General features: G+C 39.5%; 1 protein-coding gene across 3 annotated transcripts in view; it reads right to left on the bottom strand.

Moving 5' to 3' along the window:
* KDM4C (lysine demethylase 4C) overlaps positions 1 to 18,898 on the bottom strand; it is a 447,232-nt gene extending 428,334 nt beyond the window's left edge. For all 3 annotated transcript variants that reach the window (XM_080819441.1, XM_080819442.1, XM_080819440.1), the window contains exon 1: positions 18,499 to 18,898. The gene's annotated coding sequence lies outside the window, so the exon portion shown is untranslated. The remainder of the gene's footprint in view (positions 1 to 18,498) is intronic.
* Between the last annotated feature and the right edge of the window lie 483 nt (positions 18,899 to 19,381).

Raw genomic sequence — 19,381 nt, 5'->3', positions numbered from 1 at the left:
GATCCCAGGACTCCAAGAACATGACCTAAGCCAAAGGCAGATGCTTAACCAACTGAGCCACCCAGGCAACCCATACCATCCTTATTTTAAATTCCTTTGTAGCTCAGTACTATTTCAGCATGGAAACTACCTCCATGATCTAGCTCCTCCTTCTCCCCCCAGCCTCAAAGATCCCTTTGACCTGCCTGAAACCTTTGCTTCATTCTAACCAAAGTTCCCGATTGGTGCCAAGCTATTTCCCTCCTTCCGTGTACTGTATAGACTTATGTGTCACATGTATGACACTACTGAGTATTTCCTGTGAGCTACATATCTACAAAGTCCACCCTCTTATTTAAACCTAATAGCTCAAAATAAATAAATAAATAAACCTCACAGCTCAAAAATAAACAAATAAACCTAATAGCTCCATTGAAAATGACCATAAATATCTTTATGTCACCAATAATGAAGACTAAAATGCTTGTACAGGGTCCTATAGCAAGAGCTAAGGACAAGATCTGAACCTAATCTGAGATTCTAACACTCATATTTGTAACTACTGCACTATTTTCTTTGCCTTTCCTCAGTAAGTTCTAGCAAAACCCATCTTTCAAAGTTTATCTCACATGTAGACTGCATTATGAAGCCTTTCCTGGCAACACTCCCTACAACTAACAGTGTCATTTCTTTAATGTCCTCCTCACCCTCTTTCCATATATACAGTCACCCCTCATTATTCCTGGATTCAGCATTGGCAAATTCACCTATTTCTAAAATTTATTTTTAACCCCCAAACCAATAATGGTGGCATGTGTATGGTCATTCACAGACGTGCACAGTGTTGAAATATTTGAATCACCTAACAGGCACATCCCCTTCAGCAGAGGTCAAACAAGGCAAAACTATACTTTTGCAGTCTATTTAGTGCCAGTGGTTTTTGCATTTTTGTGCTCCTACTGGTGATTTAGCTTCTTAAAACAGCCCCCAAGTTCCTCAGTACAAGAAAGCTATGATGTTCCCTATCACAAACACACTTTGTGACATAACTTTAGGCATCAGTTATATCACTGTTGGCATGAGTTTAGTGTTAATGAATCAATAATTATATATTAAATAAGGTATCTTTAAAACAGAAACACACATAAGGGGCACCTGGGTGGCTCAGTGGGTTAAGCCTCTGCTTTCAGCTCAGGTCATGATCTCAGTGTCCTGGGATCGAGCCCCACATCGTGCTCTCTGCTCAGCAGGGAGCCTGCTTCCCCCTCCGCCTCTGCCTGCCTCTTTGCCTACTTCTGATCTCTCCCTCTCTCTCTGTCAAATATATAAATAAAAAATCTTTAAAAAAATAAATACACACAAAACAAGGTGATACATAGATCATTTGAAAAAATGTGTGATCAAAGCCTCATAGGAATCTAACCCTACATTTCCCTTCAGAGCAATTGTTCAGTATTCACTAATTCAGTATTCTCAGTGACTTTATGGAACATAACTACCACAAATACTGAGAATCAATATCTTAGCCCTTGTAATGAGACCATTCACAAAAAGCCCCCACCCCTCAGCCCATGGAAACCATCTTCCTCCCCGCCTCAAGAATTTCTCCCACTCACACCAAGGAGTCCAGGCAGTCAATGCTTCATACTGCAATTGACCTACACTCTCCACTAGCTCAATCACTCCCCCAGGAACTCAGAATTGGAGAACAGATGAAGCCCTGAAGGGCTGGGGCAGCCAAGGTCCTCCTTTTGCATAAACAGAAAATGGCTGAAGGACATTAGTAGATAGAAATATCATACAGAGAATGCACAGCCTGAGAGAGAGAGATGATTTGAAGGGGAAAAGGAAAGGAGGGAAGAAAAAAAAAAAAAAGCCTCAGTCATGCTAAGCATAATGTAAGTCATAACGTAAACACCTGAAGAGTCTGCATCTTCAAGAGACTGGATAGTCCAAAGAACTGAAAGCTACACTGCAACAGGCATTCCAGATATGATTTAAATTTTTCCAATGAAGAATGAAGAGACTTGGGGCGCCTGGGTGGCTCAGTGGGTTAAAGCCTCTGCCTTCGGCTCAGGTCATGATCTCAGGGTCCTGGGATCGAGCCCCGCATCGGGCTCTCTGCTCCGTGGAGAGCCTGCTTTCTCCTCTCTCTCTGCCTGCCTCTCTGCCTACTTGTGATCTCTGTCTGTCAAATAAATAAATAAAATCTTAAAAAAAAAAAAAAGACTTGAATTCAGAACTAGGCAGAGTGTGGAAAGAATTGGCAACCACAAGGTATTTTTCTTGCTGGAACAGAGCTAGCACAGGTAACTTAGCTCTTAAGAATAGTCCTAGCACTATTTCTGATCTCTGTATGAAAACTAAGAAGGCATGCTCATGGAACAAACAAATGCAGCAGCAACTTCCTGCTCACCAGATTTCAGCAATGGTGCTATGATCCCAGACTACGATTCTTCAGTTTCCTATTTGTAGCAGAAATGGCAGCTCTCTGGGCAGCACCTCCAGCAATGGTGTTCTGGGAGACATCCCATGGGATGAGTCCCTTAGGACCCAGCCAAGAGTCTGCTCTCCAACCTTCAACAACTACAGGATCAAATCCCTTTCTGCTTAAGTTAAGCAGGGCAGTAGCCATTACCTGTACTTGAATCATGGCTGATGAAATTAGCAAATATAAACCGATAATAATGATGAATGGAAAAGAAACCTGGTATACAAATACCAGGTAAATCAAACGAAGGTTTTATTCATACCTGTTTGCCTTTTGAGTAATCCTTTCTAACCACCAGTTCCTTGGTGCATCTTCATAAAATTAACTTGAATGACTCAAAATTCATTTTGTAATATTGAGTAGAAATTACTAATTGAGCCATTAAACAAACTAGCCAGCCACCCAGAGCTACTTACTCTTACTGGCCTACTATAGTAGAAGCTCCCAATAACCTACTTAACAGATTTACCAGATAAGGGATACATACTATATATTCTCTCTGAAAAACACCACTGAGTGCTACAAAAAATACAACACAGTGGAGGCTAGCAGACTCTGTTTATTATGTCTAAGTACCAGCTGAACTGCAAGCTTAGCAATCAAGTGTTTATTTGCAATCCAGTTTATGCCAGTTTTGCCAATTATCTGATATAATTAAATAGATGAAGTGTGAATACAACAGTGTTATTGTTTCTGTAAGATTTAAGTTGAATCTTTTGGGAAGATCCAGTAAAATGAAATGACTTTTTTAAGGGGGGGGGGGGTGTCAAATAAAGTGTGGGAACTGCAACATAAAAGATTCGGGGATAGAGGGATTTGTAAAATCTAGGATTCCAGCTCATATTACTTCAAGTGTTTAACTCTTACTCTACTTAAAAAAAAAAAAAACACCAGAAACTGAAAGTGGTAGCTATTGTATTGTAGCTGGGGTTTATGCCAAAGAGGGAATGCAGGACTCCAATCTTTATTCAAAGAAAGGCTCTGCCCTACAACAAAAGATAGGTAAATGATTAAGTTTTAAGTAGAAATAAAAATAATAAATGTGTGTATCATTTTTTATGATTTACATCTTTAACAAAAATTAGAAACTATTCAGTACCTTGGGAAAGAACCATTCTGTGTATTGTAATAATGAAAAGACAAAAATTGTCAAAGTCTTTCCCTGTGGCTAAACATAGCTATTTCCCTTCTTTCTTCCATACTACCAAGCCCTCCATTCCTCCTTTAGGAGAAAGTTAAATCAATGAAGGAATGTAATCTGAGTTAAAGAAAAACGCAAATTTTGTGGGTTTATTCTTTTATTTGTTGATAGTGTTATCTTTTCTAACTTTTCTTTAGAAAAAATTTCAGGGGCAGCTGGGTGGCTCAGTCTGTAAAGCATCCAACTCTTGGTTTCCACTCAGGTCACGATCTCTGTGTGATGCAATCAAGCCCAGCATCAGGCTCTGCCCTCAGTAGGAGTCGGCTTGAGATTATCACTCTCCCTCTCCTTCTGCCCTCGCCCCTCCCACCAGACTCTCTCTCTCTCAGATAAATAAAATCTTTAAAAAAAGAAAGAAAAGAAAAAGAAAGAACTTCAATCTTACAGAAAAATTATTGTACTAGAAAAAAATTAAAAAGCCTGTTTACACTTTACCCAGAGTCATCTATTAATCTTCTACCCTATTTGCTGCCTTATCAATTTGTGTTCTCTCTCTCTCTCTCTCTCTCTCTCTCTCTATATGTGACCCACAATTTGTTTTTCTGAACCATTTGGGAGTAAGTTACATATATCGTGGACCCCTAAAAGTTTTAATGTACATTTCCTAAGAAAAGGGGTCTTCTCTTGCATAGAGACAGTGAACTTTTCGACTCCAGAAAGTTTAAAAGACACAATACTTGTATCCAATTACACAATACTTGTATCCAATTTCTGTGTTCTAATTTTGTCAAGCGGCTAATATACGTGATACCCTTCTTTTCCCTCTAGTAGGGAATTCAGTCTAGAATTAGAAAATGCATGGGGAAAAAAAAAGAAAATACATGTAGCTGTCATATCTCTTTAGTATTCTTTCATGTGAGATATTTCCAGAGCCTTTGTCTTTAATTTTTTAAGAATTCAGTCATTTTAACATTTAAATAGAACATGTATTTGTTTTAAATAGAACACGTATTTGTTTTAAGTAGAACATTAAATAGAACATGTATTTGTTTTAAGTAGAACATTTTCCATTTTGGTATATTTTTTAAGCTGAGAGTTTTTCCTTTTGTTACTGGCATATAAAAATATCATTAATTTTTTAAATTAATCTCATATCCAGCTACCTACTTATAATCTCTTTTCCAATAATTTGTCTACAGATTCATTAATGATTCTTTGTAGACTATCATGTGAAAATTATCTGAGAATAACGCTTTTTTGTTATTTCCTTTACAATACTTACTCTTTTTATTTCTCTTTCTCATCTTACTGACCTGTCTCAGACATCCTAATGCTATAGAGAACTAGTCCCTGTATATTAATGTCTTAATATACAGGGAATGGAACACTACATTATTGTTAATGTTAAGTCTTAGTAACCCTCAAACTTAGGAAACTAAACAAATTCAGTGTTCCTAAACACTGCTGAACAGTGAGTCCACTAGCCCTCTGAAAACAGGAAGGAAAACGCTCTGGTTTTTCATAAAGTTCCAGCTTTTATTCTTAAAGAATCCTTTCTACTTTGTTGATGTTTTTTGGATAGTAATAGTAGTAAGTAGTAAGTATGAAAACTCTGAAATTACTTCTAAAGATTCATAATCACATAAGCCATACATAGTATCAGCTATACTGAGAGGGAAGAAAAAAGTGTTGGAAAATATCAGACACAATAATATGACAGTCCTTGCTTATTCCATTATTAATGAATGCAAGGAACACTATTTTAAAGAACTGTGACAATTTGCACATTTTTTTGGTAACTACCTGTCCAAAAAAACAAGCTTGCCAGAAAAGGATTTACTATATTCTCATCCTGCATGCAATGTTGGCATAGTACCCTGCACTGGTGTTTGTAAATCATTTATTCTTTTAATCTTAATACCAATACAGGGTTTCTTTAACATTCAAACTGCATCTAAACACATGAAAGTATTTTCAACATCTCTTTAGATGTTTGAAATCTCAAATACTTAACCAAACTATAATAATCACAAATATAATCATGATACGAACACAAAGGAAAATCATTACGTTACCCAATGCTTCTCCTTGATTTAAATTATGATTTTAATAAATATAAGACCAAACCCTAATTAATGTTCATTAAAATAAACTCATCACATTTTGTTTGTTTGATTCATAACTTTTCTTTGTTGTTTACAGCCTGGTCTTTTGCAGAGTGGTATGGGCCATCTGCACAAACTCTTTCAACAGTATTATACTAAAGACGATTCTCACCGACAACTCTGAACACTGAAATCTTATTAAATGAATCTTTTTTAAAAACTGCATTTGTTTTGGTTCTTTACTGTGCTGTAACATACGATACTTCATTTTCATTCTTACTAGTTTTCTGTGCTATTAGCCAGCTGTGATTATTCCCATTTGAGAGATGATGAAACTAAGGCTCAGAAATGGAAATCACTCCCCTGAAGTCAAACAGCAAGTAGGTGCAATGAACTGACTGCACATTTAGTATCCCCAAAACCCAGACCCCAAATATAAATGACCTCTTTGCTAGGCTCTTCAGCTACCATAATAAAGCAAACCAAAAGCCCACTAAATCAAGAATAAACTTGCAGTACCAAACCCAGATGGTTTCACAGAATTATGCTCAATGTTTAAGAAACATAATCCAATGTTATTTAAGCTATTTCTGAGCACAAGGGAGAAAAAAAAAAAAAAAAAGCTCTAAAGTCCTTTAAGAAGCACGCCTAAATGCGTAACAAAACTTGAAAAATGGCCCAAGAAAACTGCAGAACAATTTTAAGAGTATTGACGAAAATTATTTTTAAAAATGAGGAAGCAGGCAACCCTCTCAGGCCCCCTTACTCTTCAGGTGCTTTGTACTATCGCTCACTATCACTCAACAAACTTTGCTTTGCAGCCCACCACAAAAAAAAAAAAAAAGAGGAAGCAAAATCCAAAAGCACATTAAAATAATAACCATGGGCACCTGGGTGGCTCAGCTGGTTGGGCAACTGCCTTCAGCTCAGCTCATGATCAAGTCCCGCATCAGGCTCCCTGCTCAACAGGGAGTCTGCTTCTCCCTCTGACCCTCCCCTTTCTCATGCTCTCTTTCTCTTTCACTCTCTCTTTCTCAAATAAATAAAATCTTTAAAAAAATAAAATAATAAAATAATAAGCCATGACTAAAAACTCATTCCAGAGTACAAGAATGCACCAATACTAGTACATTTGTTATATAATTTTTGTGTGTGTGCATGTATATGTATGGATTAATATACATAAATGTGTATCTGAACACACACATATTCTCTAGCTTGGTTCACTGAGAGGGCACAGGAGCAACATCCCAATATCAATAATCACCTAGATCCTGGCTTCTAAATATTTGGGGTAAGAAAAGTTCAAGATGAGCCTGCATATCTCACTGTGCCCAAGAGGGAGGGAATGCTCAAAGAATGATGGGACATGTCAAAAGCACACAGAACCAAACGTAAAGGATTTCCATTGACCAAACCTATGACAATTTAAGTGTCAATATAAATAACAATATTAACAGATTGAATAGAACAGGAAACCATAAATCCTAATTGATAAAGATAAATAAATTTAAATTAAAACTTAAGCAAGTATTTACATAGTTTTTCAAAACAAAACAAAAAAATAGAGTAGAGAAGCACAGAAGAATCTAGCGTAGAAGATCTTAAGCAATCAAAGTGAACATTACCAATAACAGAACAAAATGAAATTGTGTACCACCTGATAAGATGTAATAAAAAGAATAGAGTTCCGGGGCGCCTGGGTGGCTCAGTGGGTTAAAGCCTCTGCCTTTGGCTCGGGTCATGGTTTTGGGGTCCTGGGATCGAGCCCCACGTCAGGCTCTCTGCTTCGCAGGGGGCCTGCTTCCCCCCTCTCTCTCTGCCTGCTTCTCTGCCTACTTGTGATCCCTCTCTCTGTCGAATAAATAAATAAAATCTTTAAAAAAAAAAAAAAAGAATAGCGTTCCACCTCTGCGATATTCCTGCCAATGATGCCTCAAGATTCTAATCACAAGAAAACATTAGAAAACAAAAATTAAGGGAGAGTCTATAAAATAACTGGTCTGTAATTCTCAAAGCTATCAATATTATGAAAATCAGGTGGGACAACTGAGTGGTTCAGTGGTTAAGCATCTGCCTTTGGCTCAGGTCATGATCCTGGGGTCCTGGGATGGAGTCCTGCATTGGGCTCCTTGCTCAGCAGGAAGCCTGCTCCTCCCTCAGCCTGCCAATCCCCCTGCTTGTACGTGTGCGCGTGCGCGCGCGCGCGCGCTCTCTCTCTCTCTCTCTCTCTCTCTCTCTCTCTCTCAAGTAAGGAAAATCTTTGAAAAGAAAAAAGAAAAAGAGGGGTGCCTGGGTAGCTCAGTGGGTTAAAGCCTCTGCCTTCAGCTCGGGTCATGATCCGGGGGTCCTGGGATGGAGCCCCGCATCAGGCTCTCTGCTCGGCAGAGAACCTGCTTCTCTGCCTGACTCTCTGCCTACTTGTGATCTCTGTCTGTCAAATAAATAAACAAAATCTTTAAAAAAAAAAAAAGAAAGAAAGAAAAAGAGAATCAAGTAAAGACTAAAGACTACTTGAGAATGAAGGGATGCTTAAAAGACCTGAGAACAAGAAAATGCAATGCATCATTCTGGAATGGATACTTTTGCTACAAGAAACATCACTATTACAATAATGATCTATTAAAAAAAGAAATCTAAAGATTGGGTGAAAGTACTTATCAGTGGTAGCTTCTTGATTTTGATGAAAATATTGTGGTTTTATAGGAAACTGCCTTTTTGGAAATATCCACTGAAATACTGAGAAGCAATAGAGCATGAAGTTCTTTGTACTATAACTGCAACATTTCTAAAAGTTTGAGATTGTCCAAAGTAAGGTAAGAAAATTATTTTTAAAATAAAATAAAAAGGAATAAAATTTAAGAAAATATGCAAGATCTGTGTAAAGATATTTTTTAAATGTCCTTTCTAAGGACTTAAAAGAACATTTAAATGGAAAGGCATACCATATTTCTGGGCAGGAAAAGTCAGCATCTGAAAGGTATTTCCCTAAGTGAGTCCATAAATGAAAGACATTTCTAATAAAACTATCAATAGCTTCCTGGAACTTGACAAATTGATTCTAAAGTTAAATATAATGAGGGAAAATAAACAAGAACAGCCTGAAAAGTCCCAAAAACATGTTATAAAGCTACAACAATTAAAACACTGAGGTAAAAATTAAAAAAAAAATAAAACACTGAGGTAATGGTACATAAATAGATCACTATATAGAAACAGAATCAAGCTAAATGACTTTTAATATTGCACTGGTTAAATAAATTATGGTAGATGCATAAAATGTAATTACTGTGGGATCATTTTAAAAATGAGCTCTACATGTATTCGTATTTTTAAAATCACATTCGAGGGAAGCCTGGATGGCTCCATCGCTAGGCCTTCAGCTCAGATGGGTCATGATCCTAGGGTCCTGGGATTGAGCCCTGCACCCAGGCTCCCTGCTCCGTGGGGAGCCTGCTCCTCCCTCTCTCTCTGCCTCCTCCTCTGCCTACTTGTGCGCTCTCTCTCTATCAAATAAATAAACAAAATCTTTTTTAAAAAATCACATTCGGGTGCCTGGGTGTCTCAGTGGGTTAAGCCTCTGCCTTCAGCTCAGGTCATGATCTCAGGGTCCTGGGATCAAGTCCCGCATCAGGTCTCTGCTAGACAGGGAGCCTGCTTCCTTTCCTCTCTCTCTGCCTGCCTCTCTGCCTACTTGTGACCTCTCTCTGTCAAATAAATAAAATCTTAAAAAAAAAAAATCACATTCAAGTTACAGTATTAAATGAAAAAATATTCAGAACAAGTATAAACACCATGATTTGTATTAAAAAACGTATACATATACAAGCTTTATAGAATATCCTATATAGAATATGTAGAATATCTCTGAAAAGCCCTAAAAGAAACTGTTTAATAGTAGCTAACCAAAATGAAGAAACTGGCTGTCTGACGGCAAAAGTGAGAAAACGCATTTTTTACCTATTTATATCTTCTCTTTTTTTTAAATGTACTTATTTATTTGAGAGAGAGCATACATCGGGGGAGCCTCAGAGGGGAAGAATCTCAAGCAGTCTCCCCACTAAGTGAGCACAGAGCCAGATGCAGGGCTTGATCTCATGACCCTGAGATCATGACTTAAGCCAAAATCAAGAGTCCGACACTTAACCGACTGAAACACCCAAGCATTCCCCTATTTATATCTTCTAAACTGTATACATTGTTGTATAATTTGCATTGCCCATTTAAAATAATATTTTAATATACATTTATACTACAATGATTTTAATAAATTAAATTATCAAAAAGGAATGAATTTATGTATCTCAGGTCCAAATTCCTCCTACTAATGCAAACTGCCCCTAATGTTGAGAGTTCTCAGTAAAGTGTCCGAATATCAAGGTGATAGTTCCTTTTGAAAGTTAAATAAAAACAAAATGGGTGAGATAAGCGCAGGGGGGGGATACCATCAGACCTCCCCTCAAAGGGACACCTGTGTGCTTTCTAAGTATCTGATGCATTTCCAAAACACAACAGAAGCAACAAGGCTAATGTTGAATCGGAGACAAATACCCTTAGGACTGGTATTTAAACAAATGTCTGATGAGAAACTAGTTAGAAGATGGAGATAAAGACAGAACCAAAATAAAGAATTTGACTTCTTTAACCTCATTCAATAGGAGAAAATGTACCCGCAGGAAGACTATTCTGATGAGAAAGGTGAATACTCTTCGAGGGTCAGAGAAGCCCCACAGGTAAAAACTAGTTTAGATTACTCCCCAACGGGGGGGGGGGGGGGGGGGGGGGGGGGGGGGCGGGCTCAATCATTAAGTGTCTGCCTTTGGCTCTGGTCATGATCCCAGGGTCCTGGGGTAGAGCCCTGCATCCAGCTCCCTGCTCCATGGGGAGCCTGCTTCTTACTCCCCCATTTCCCCTGCTTGTGCTCCCTCCCTCACTGTCTTTCTCTCTCTCTGTCAAATAAAGAAATGAAATATTTAAAAAATACAAAATAATAATAAAAAAAAAGATTACTCTTCAACACTACGTAGCCATGTCCATCTGCTGGGATCTGCCTGTCACTAAATGATGTGCTTTCCCATGAAGCAAGACTTCCTAGAAAGAGCCCTGAAGAATGGACAAGCATGCTTTGTATCCAGGTCCCAGTTCCTCTTATGAGTCTAATTAGGGAGTGACACTGAGAACATTAGTCCTTTAATGCCTGACATGGTCTAGATCAACTGGGAAAGTTCAGATTTCTGAAACTCCCATGCTAAAAATGAGAAGAGAACTATGAAATCTCCTAAAAGTACTATCACTCACACACACAAACACACACATCCCCCCACAAAAGTCCTATCTGTCCAACAAATTGTCCATACTTAGACATTTCTAATTCCTAAAGTTTCCAATTCCTTCTCTAGAAAATAGTAAATCACTAGTTAGTATAACTATTTTGTATGGTTATCAAATACATTTTCAAATGCATAATTTACTAAGGTTTGAATGCTAAAACACTGAACAATTTCAAACACAGGTTTCGAAAAATTTACTGATGCGTGATGATTATACATTTAAACTATCACTACAGAGGCGCCTGGGTGGCTCAGTCTTTAAGCCTCTGCTCAGGTCATGATCCCAAGGTCCTGGGATAGAGCCCCTCATTGGGCTCCCTGCTCAGCAGGAAGCCTGCTTCTCTCACTCCCACTCCCCATGCTTATGTTCCCTCTCACTGTCTGTCAGATTAATAAATTTTTTAAAAATCTTTAAAAAGGGGCACCTGGGTGGCTCAGTGGGTTAAGCCTCTGCCTTCAGCTTGGGTCACGATCTCAGGGTTCTAGAATTGAGCCCCATATCGGGCTCTCTGCTCAGCGGGGAGCCTGCTTCCCTCTCTCTCTCTCTGCCTGCTTCTCTGCCTGCCTTTGATCTCTCTCTCTGTCAAATAAATAAATTCTTGAAAAAAAATTTTTTAATCTTAAAAAAAATAAACTATCACTATATGTTTCCTTCAATTTTGTTTGTTACATCCACTATAACTCGACGAAGTTAACAGAAAGAAGACATCCCTGCATAATCCCTAATTCATCCAAAATCCTTTCTATCCCTTTAATTCATGCCACACAGCAGGATGTAATAAGGGATATTAGGATTTTCCAAATTATCATGCTATGGGCAACCATCAGTGAAACATTCATTATCAACATGCATAAGTGGGGCACGAAAAGACACAGTTCTATTTCAGCAATAAAGATGAAAAACAAGGTAAGCTTTAATAATGTAGACAGGGAAGAAAAGAAAACAGACCAGGAGAGGAAACATGGATCACTGTGCAGTGGAAGACTATGAAGATTATAAAGGTGAAATGCACATCCCACTTTGACAGGGGTCCCCAAAACACAGCCACTAGAAATCCGGGCTCTATCCAGCATTTAATAAAGGTATTATTTTTCCTATTTTCAGTACCTAAATTAATGTACAGGAAATTTGCTTTTCAACTAGTATCCCTAATTATAAATCCAACAATGCTCATTCTAAAAAATCTCTAAGAAGGAAAATAAAAATTACCAGTAATTTCACTATCAAATTAGCATTCCAGTGTATTTTCTTTAACATATGTACATTTATAAAAACACAATGAAACACAACTAGGGTCGTGTGATGTATAAAATTTTGTATAATTTTCTTTCATTAAACATGGGTTTGGAATAATTCTAACATTTTAAAATATTCAAGATACAAATATCACATCACAGTGTGCAGTTAAATAGCCCTTATGCTAGATATTTAGGTTATTTCTACTATTTTGTTAGCAAAATAGATAAGAGATCAGTATTTCATTGATGGAGACCAAAGAGCCCCAAGTCTTCCTTGCAGAGGTTCTGGTGAAGTAAATAAATGAGAACCACAGCTCTAGTGATCAGCTCTTATCTACTGAACATGACATGACATCCTTACCAAGCCAGGCTCCTTAGTTAGCCCTTCACAAACACTTGTTTGCCTTGATTCCTTTGTTACCATTTTTGAAATTTTGTTTGGTTTAAACAAATTGAGAAAATAAAAGTGATTAGAGGCCAGCCTTAAAATCCAGTGACTTACCACACACCTGCAATGAGCTTTGCCAAGTAGGGTAGAAGAGTATTGGGTCTCTGTGGCCCAGAGAAACCTAGAGGACAAGATCTAAGGTAGAGTCTGACTTAGATTTTTCTTTCTTTTTTTTTTTTTTTTGACTTAGATTTTTCTCAACCTGACCTTAAGCAACTCTCCTTTGAGGCCAGGCCAGAATTTCTAAGCAGAACTAGCATTCAGGGATAGTCATTTCTTTTAATAGGAAAGGTATAGGATAGCTATACGCACTTGGACTTCCAATCAGACAAGAATTAGAAAATGGCAATTGTGTTTCAAAAGGCAGGGGAGGACTTAATGTAAACGAAGCATTTTCCTCATATATCCTTAGAGCTGTGTTGTTCATACTACAGCCTGCAATCCTACCCAATTTGGTGGATTATATCAATATTTTTATAATATGTGATATGGAACAAGATAGAAAATATCAGAGTACAGCACAGTGTACAAAGCAGTATCCTGGACTTATAGAAGTGAATGAAAATACTTGGGTCCCTGCCCTTGTAGAATTCTTACAGTCTAGGAACTATCAAATAATCACATAAATAAAGAGCAACAGTGTAACTAAACATTCACTCTCAAAACAATCCTTTTCTTGAAATGTTGGGAATCACAGATCTATTGTGTTCATTGCTATATGCTTAAGAGTTGTGGGAGGAAACAATTAGGGAATTAAGATAGATTATCATTAGGAAAGCTGATTTAGATTGGAGAAGAGGTGCATGTGACAGGTCAGGATTCTTTAAGCAAGTACATTCAAGCAGTGACTGGAATGATGTACCAAAAAGGAAGTGGGAATAAAGTCTGACAGAAAACAGCACCCTCAGCAAGGGCCTGTACACTTTAAGAAAAAGAAAAGCCAATGGGCAGAGAGGAAAACTAAAACCATCTAGATAAGGTTTGGAGGTTGCTTCCTTCGGACAGGAAGAGATAATGCAGGAATTTTAAGTCTCCCCAGAGCAATGAGAATGATCCAATTTGCATTTTAAAAGATCATGAATGGAGCAGAAATAGGAAGGAGGCTGGAGTGGCTACTGAGATGATGCCAAGCAGAGACTAGAGGACTGATCTAATATATATTTTGGAAGCAGAAATGATAAGATTTGGCGACAGTCTGGATGTAATGAGGGCTGAGAAACCATGAGATATCTGGGATAACTCACAGGTTCCCCCCAAGTGAGCAGTGAAATGGGATGAGATCCATGAGAAACCCAGAGAAGCAGTGCTGAGAGGAAAGATCCCAGTTCACCTAGTTACAGTTAACAAGTAAAGGTGTCAAATTAATAACTATTACTGGATGGAGGTCTAAAAAAAGAAGTCAGCATCAAAAGGGTTTTATGACACATGATTCTGCTCTGTAAGTATTTACCCTCAATAATAAATAACACAAATGCAAAAATATCTAAAATAAATTTTAAAGATTCTATGGAGCAACAGCTTATAAATACCATAGTAGCTGAAGCCACTGTGTATCTGAAAATGTAGAGCAACAGTGTAACAAAACATTCATACTCAAAATAATCTTTCAGGAAATGGTAGATAGTCACTTGTCTATTGTGTTCATTTGCTGTACGCTCCACATCTAACATAGCACATGACACATAATAGGTGTTAAAATACTTACTGAAGAAATATACCCTCTATTAGGCAGAATAAACTACCCAACAAAAATAAGACAGTGCAAATAACAAGTAACTGTGCAAGGAAAAGCTCTGTACTATGAAGCACACAAATGTACTAGAACAAAGACATTTCTCAGGGAAAAAGGAAAATGAGTTATTTACACTATCATAACCTAATAGTATCAAAGCTAGATTCTGTTCCTAAGAATGAGCTTAATTTCAATACCAGAAATTCCATCCCTAGACAACCAATGGTAAAATACGCTCACCATTCCCTATCATCCCTAGATATGAGAAAGAATTAAAATGTAATAAAAGTTTGATATTTAAAGCTATAGTAAAATCTCACCCAGGTTATTAAAACAAGAGATTAGAAGGAATTTTATTAAAATAAAAATGGCAATTACTGATGATTTTTCTTTATTTTCTTGTTCACAAAAGTCATACCAATACATAGAGAATTCAGAAAACGCACACAGACACAAACGAGAAAAATTACCAATAAGTTCATCACCCAGAAGTAATTAACCACTTACAACATTTTGCACAGAACTTTTTCTGTGCATACATGGCAGTGGAGAGTAAACAGTAATCCACGACTAATCGTATAATTGTTTAAGACTATGAAGGAGATTACAAAATGCTGCTATAGCTAGTGTACAGTATAGAGGGAAGACCAACTTGAAGAAGTAACAACTGAGATAAGTAAGCTATCTGAAGGATGAGATGGAATTAACCAGAAAAGAAGAACAGGTCAGGGTAGCAGTCAAGGTAGAGAGAACAAGAATGTGAGCAAGGTACCAGCCCCACCTAGCCAGGAGATGGGGGGAAAAGTTTGGCTGGGCAAAGCCTTACTGAGAGAGCTGAAAGGACTTGATTCTCAGGGAAAGAAGGACTGGATTGTTCCAAAGGGCATGGAGGGTGGGGAAATGAGAATCTCTGAGGGTGTGCAATACAATATTTTAAAGATAATAACACAATATTTTAAAATTTATATTTTAGTTTCCACAAAACCTTCTAGAATGGTAGCAAATGAAGAAAAACAGTGACTTTAACTCTTGTACAACTCCCAAAAAATTCATATTAGAAATGGAGGTGGGCAGAGGAGTGTGTGTGTATGTGTGTGTGTGTATAAAATATAAAATATATAAAATAAATTTACATTATTTTAAAAGACCAAAGGACTGGCATTAGACACTGAGTTTAATGATAGTATGGAATATACTATCATTATCATCTTATCTCTAATATCTCTTATCTCTTATCTAATATCTCTTATCTCTTATATTATATTATATATAATATATTATATTATATTATATATATTATATTATATTATCATTGTATCTCTAATAAATATATAACAAATTAGTATTGAAGGAATAATCATTTGCTGTATGAAGAAAAACTGGCTAACATAAAGGGATGATCTTAAAGACACCCAGATAAGAAAAACACATCACTATCCATAGGACAAAGCCCCACACAGAGACTTCTGGCCTCCAGAGAAAGGGACCTGGTGGTGGAGCAGAGTAGGTCCCTCAAAGGCCTGGAGAGTATCCCTCAACCCTAACTCTCCATTCTTCATCCATCTATTCACTCAAGAAAAAGATTTAACCCAGCAATTCTTACTAGGCATATATTCAAGAGTAAAGAAAATCACACATACATACTAAAACTAGTTTGTGAATGTTCATAGCACATTATTCGTAATAGCCAAAAAGTACAAACAACTCAAATGCCCATCAACTAATGAATAAACAAAAAGTGATATATCCATACAATGGAATACAAATCAGCCATAAAAAGGAATAAAGTACTGATAGATGCTACAGGATGGATGAACCTTGAAAACATTATGCTAAGTGAAAGACTCCAGTCAAAAAAACCCACTTATTTGTATGGTTATACTTACATGAAATGTCCAAAATAGGTAAATTCATTGAGACAGAAAGCAGATTAGTCACTGGTTGGGACCAAAGGAGATAGGAGCTGAAGAGAAAGGGACAATAACTGCTAATGGGAACAGGGTTTCTTTGGAGGTGATAAAAATGTTCTAATATTGATTCTGATGACAGCTGCACAATTCCATGCAATACTAAAACCACTGGATTGTACACATTAAATAGGTGGGTTATGTGGTATGTGAGTTATATCTTAATAAAATTGTTACTTAAAAAGAAAGAGGATATTTTATTTTAGCAACCCCAGGAATTATGGTAAATTGCTAGAAATATGGCAAAGGGAAAAAAAAAAAAAAAAGAACCTGTTCTCAAAGCCCTAACATTTTAAGTGGGGGGGGGGAGGGGGGAACCAGTCAAGATACAAAGACAAAACAATGAGAAAAAGAAAGAAAAGAAATCACAGACTACCCAAGTTTAGTTAGGCACCTAACTTAGGCCTGGGTGGTTCAGGTGTCAAGCAGAGAACTCAAAACACCAGATTTTCATCCTTTATTTGAAATTTAAATCTAAGTAACTTTTTTAAAATTATGTACCTATTCAGCTTCTTAAAATCTTCATTCTTATAGAAAAGTTAATAATGGATTTTTTAAAAGCACTTGTGCACCTACAAGGTTTAAAACATATTTTTTAATTTTAGACAAGCAACCGATTAAAATCTGTTAATAAAACGAAACAAGTCTCCAATTTAAATTGTATTGTACCACCAAGTTCGTGGAGTGTTGTAAAGATTGTATGCAAACTTTTCATAATGCCTTAAATTGGGAGAAAAAGGGCCTTAAAAAACGGAATAGCCGTGTAATACATTCCAAAACAAAGCATGGGGGGGTTGGGAGGAGACCAGCAAGGCAGAATTTGAGTAATGATCATAAAGGAGAACTAAGTGTTTCGTGGCAAAAATGGACTTAAATTTAAGAATTAAAGCCACTAATTTCCAGCCACAACACTTAGAAATTATATTAGCAACTGTTACCATAGAAACGGTGAAGCCGAATTTCCCAAGATGAAAAATAAAAATTCCAGCAAATTCAAGTGAGTGAAATAGGTCAAAACTTGGTCCGAACGTAGGTGGAACTGAGCCTACCATAAACTTACACCGAGATAGGGTGAACCAACGCCAACTTCTAACCCACATTTCCAAAGCAGGTCTTGATAAACCGCCTTGAGGGTAATTTACCAAGTTAAAAAAAAAAAAAAAAAAAAGTTCGTCCTCTCTTCTCCTGGAGCAGAAACCTTACAAAACCCTCCTAGGCATCGCCCACAACCAAAGCCAGCCCTTGCAGACCTGCACCGGGCAGTGTAGGGCAAAGCTGGCTCCGCGTTCAAGCCGGAAAGCATCTGAATCTAGCCCCCTTGGTTTCATTGGCTCGCCTGGAGAAAAAACCCAAGCTCGAACCCGGAGCTTCGGCCTGCCTGACTCCCCCCTCCACATCCCCACCCTTCGCCACGTCCCGCGCGTGCCTGGCATTCCACGCGGAGCGATCCAACTCATTTATTAAGCTCCCACTGTCTACACCGCATCGTGGTTTCAGGCACTGCAGGAAGAGATGGTCCCTTGCCGAAAAAACCAAAAGAGCAGCAAGGGGTCTGCGGACGAACCCGGGGAGGGGCTGCCTGCCTGCGGCGAGATGTTCTGGAGAGGAGCCCCTGCTTTCACCCCCCGGGTCGTGACAGTTCCAGAGAAGAGATGGCACCGAGGGCGAAGCAGGCCGTACCTCCCTGGAGTTCCCCGCAGACCAGGCTGGAAGGGGAATGGAAAGGAGTCGGCATCCCTGGACCACCCGCGCGCTCCTCTGCCCGAAGGAGCGCGACCCAGACTTCGACCCCCGGGAGAACGGCGAGCGCGGGGACCGAACCCCCGAGAGGGCCGGAGCGGACTGTCACTGGCTCCCGCCTCCCTCCGCTGCGACTATGGCCGGCCACTCTCTCCCCAGCATGACAGCGGCGGCGGTCGTGGACCCAGCGTCTCCAGCGCCGCGTCTCCGCTGCCCGGACCGCCCGCACCCCCAGCGGCTCGGAGCAGAGGGGGGCAGTGCCGAGAAGACCGCCCGAGCCCCTCCCCCCACCATCCCTGTCGCCCGGAGTCCGGAAAAGCGGTTACCTGGCGCGCGGGGTGGACCGGGATACGACCCAGCGGAGGAAGATGAGGAGGAAGAGGGTGGCCTCCGGCCCAGGGAGATTTGGGAAATTTGGAAGACTTGTTCCGCACTGGGTGACAGCTGTTCGCTGCGCACGCGCACCGGACCCCAGACGCCTGATCACTCCGCCGCTCCTCACCCTCCCGTCGAGAGGATGGGAGGCAGCGGCGAAGGCGCGCGCACGGCCCCGGCCGGCTCTCCCTACGCGAGGGCGCGCGCGGTGTCACGTGACCACTGGGGCCCGACACTCAGTGGGTCACGTGAACTTCCAAACAGTTTAAAGATGCCTGGCACCTTCTTGCTTTGGGATTAGTCTTCCTCGCTGTTCTTAATGTAGATTTGCTGTGGTGCATCTTGTTCTCTGGGGAGGGGCATGCCCACTTTTTCCCAGAGGGGAAGACACTTAAGAAGGAAGGAACAGGTGCACAGAACCTTGCCCGGAAGTGCCTACCGGGTTCCCGCAGGGCTGGACCTGAGGGAGTCCACGCGCCACACGTCGTCCTGGGCCGCGATGCGGGCCTATGGCGGCCTCCGGCGCGCGAACGTCAGAGTGGCGTTGCCATGGGTGGGGCTTCGGAATGCCCTACGGAGCCTGGCTAGGATGTCGGGGCCGCTGCTGGGCAGCAGTGACAGCGTCTTACTCACGGGGGCTCCTGCGCCTCCCAACAACAATGGGAGATCCCGAGTGTGCCAGGGGGTCCACCTACCAACCTTTTAACAAGCAACTCTCAAGCAAAAGTCCGTGTTCTTTGACTAGAAGAGCGAAACTGTCCCATACTCCAAGCACCTAGGTGGAGCCCATCCAGGTGTACGCTGGAGCTGAGGAGAACCAAGGGTGGCCACAAT

Source organism: Martes martes, assembly GCF_963455335.1.
Source record: "Martes martes genome assembly, chromosome: 12".
NCBI classification, from domain to species: domain Eukaryota; kingdom Metazoa; phylum Chordata; class Mammalia; order Carnivora; family Mustelidae; genus Martes; species Martes martes.
This window is presented reverse-complemented; position numbering and strand designations above follow the sequence as displayed.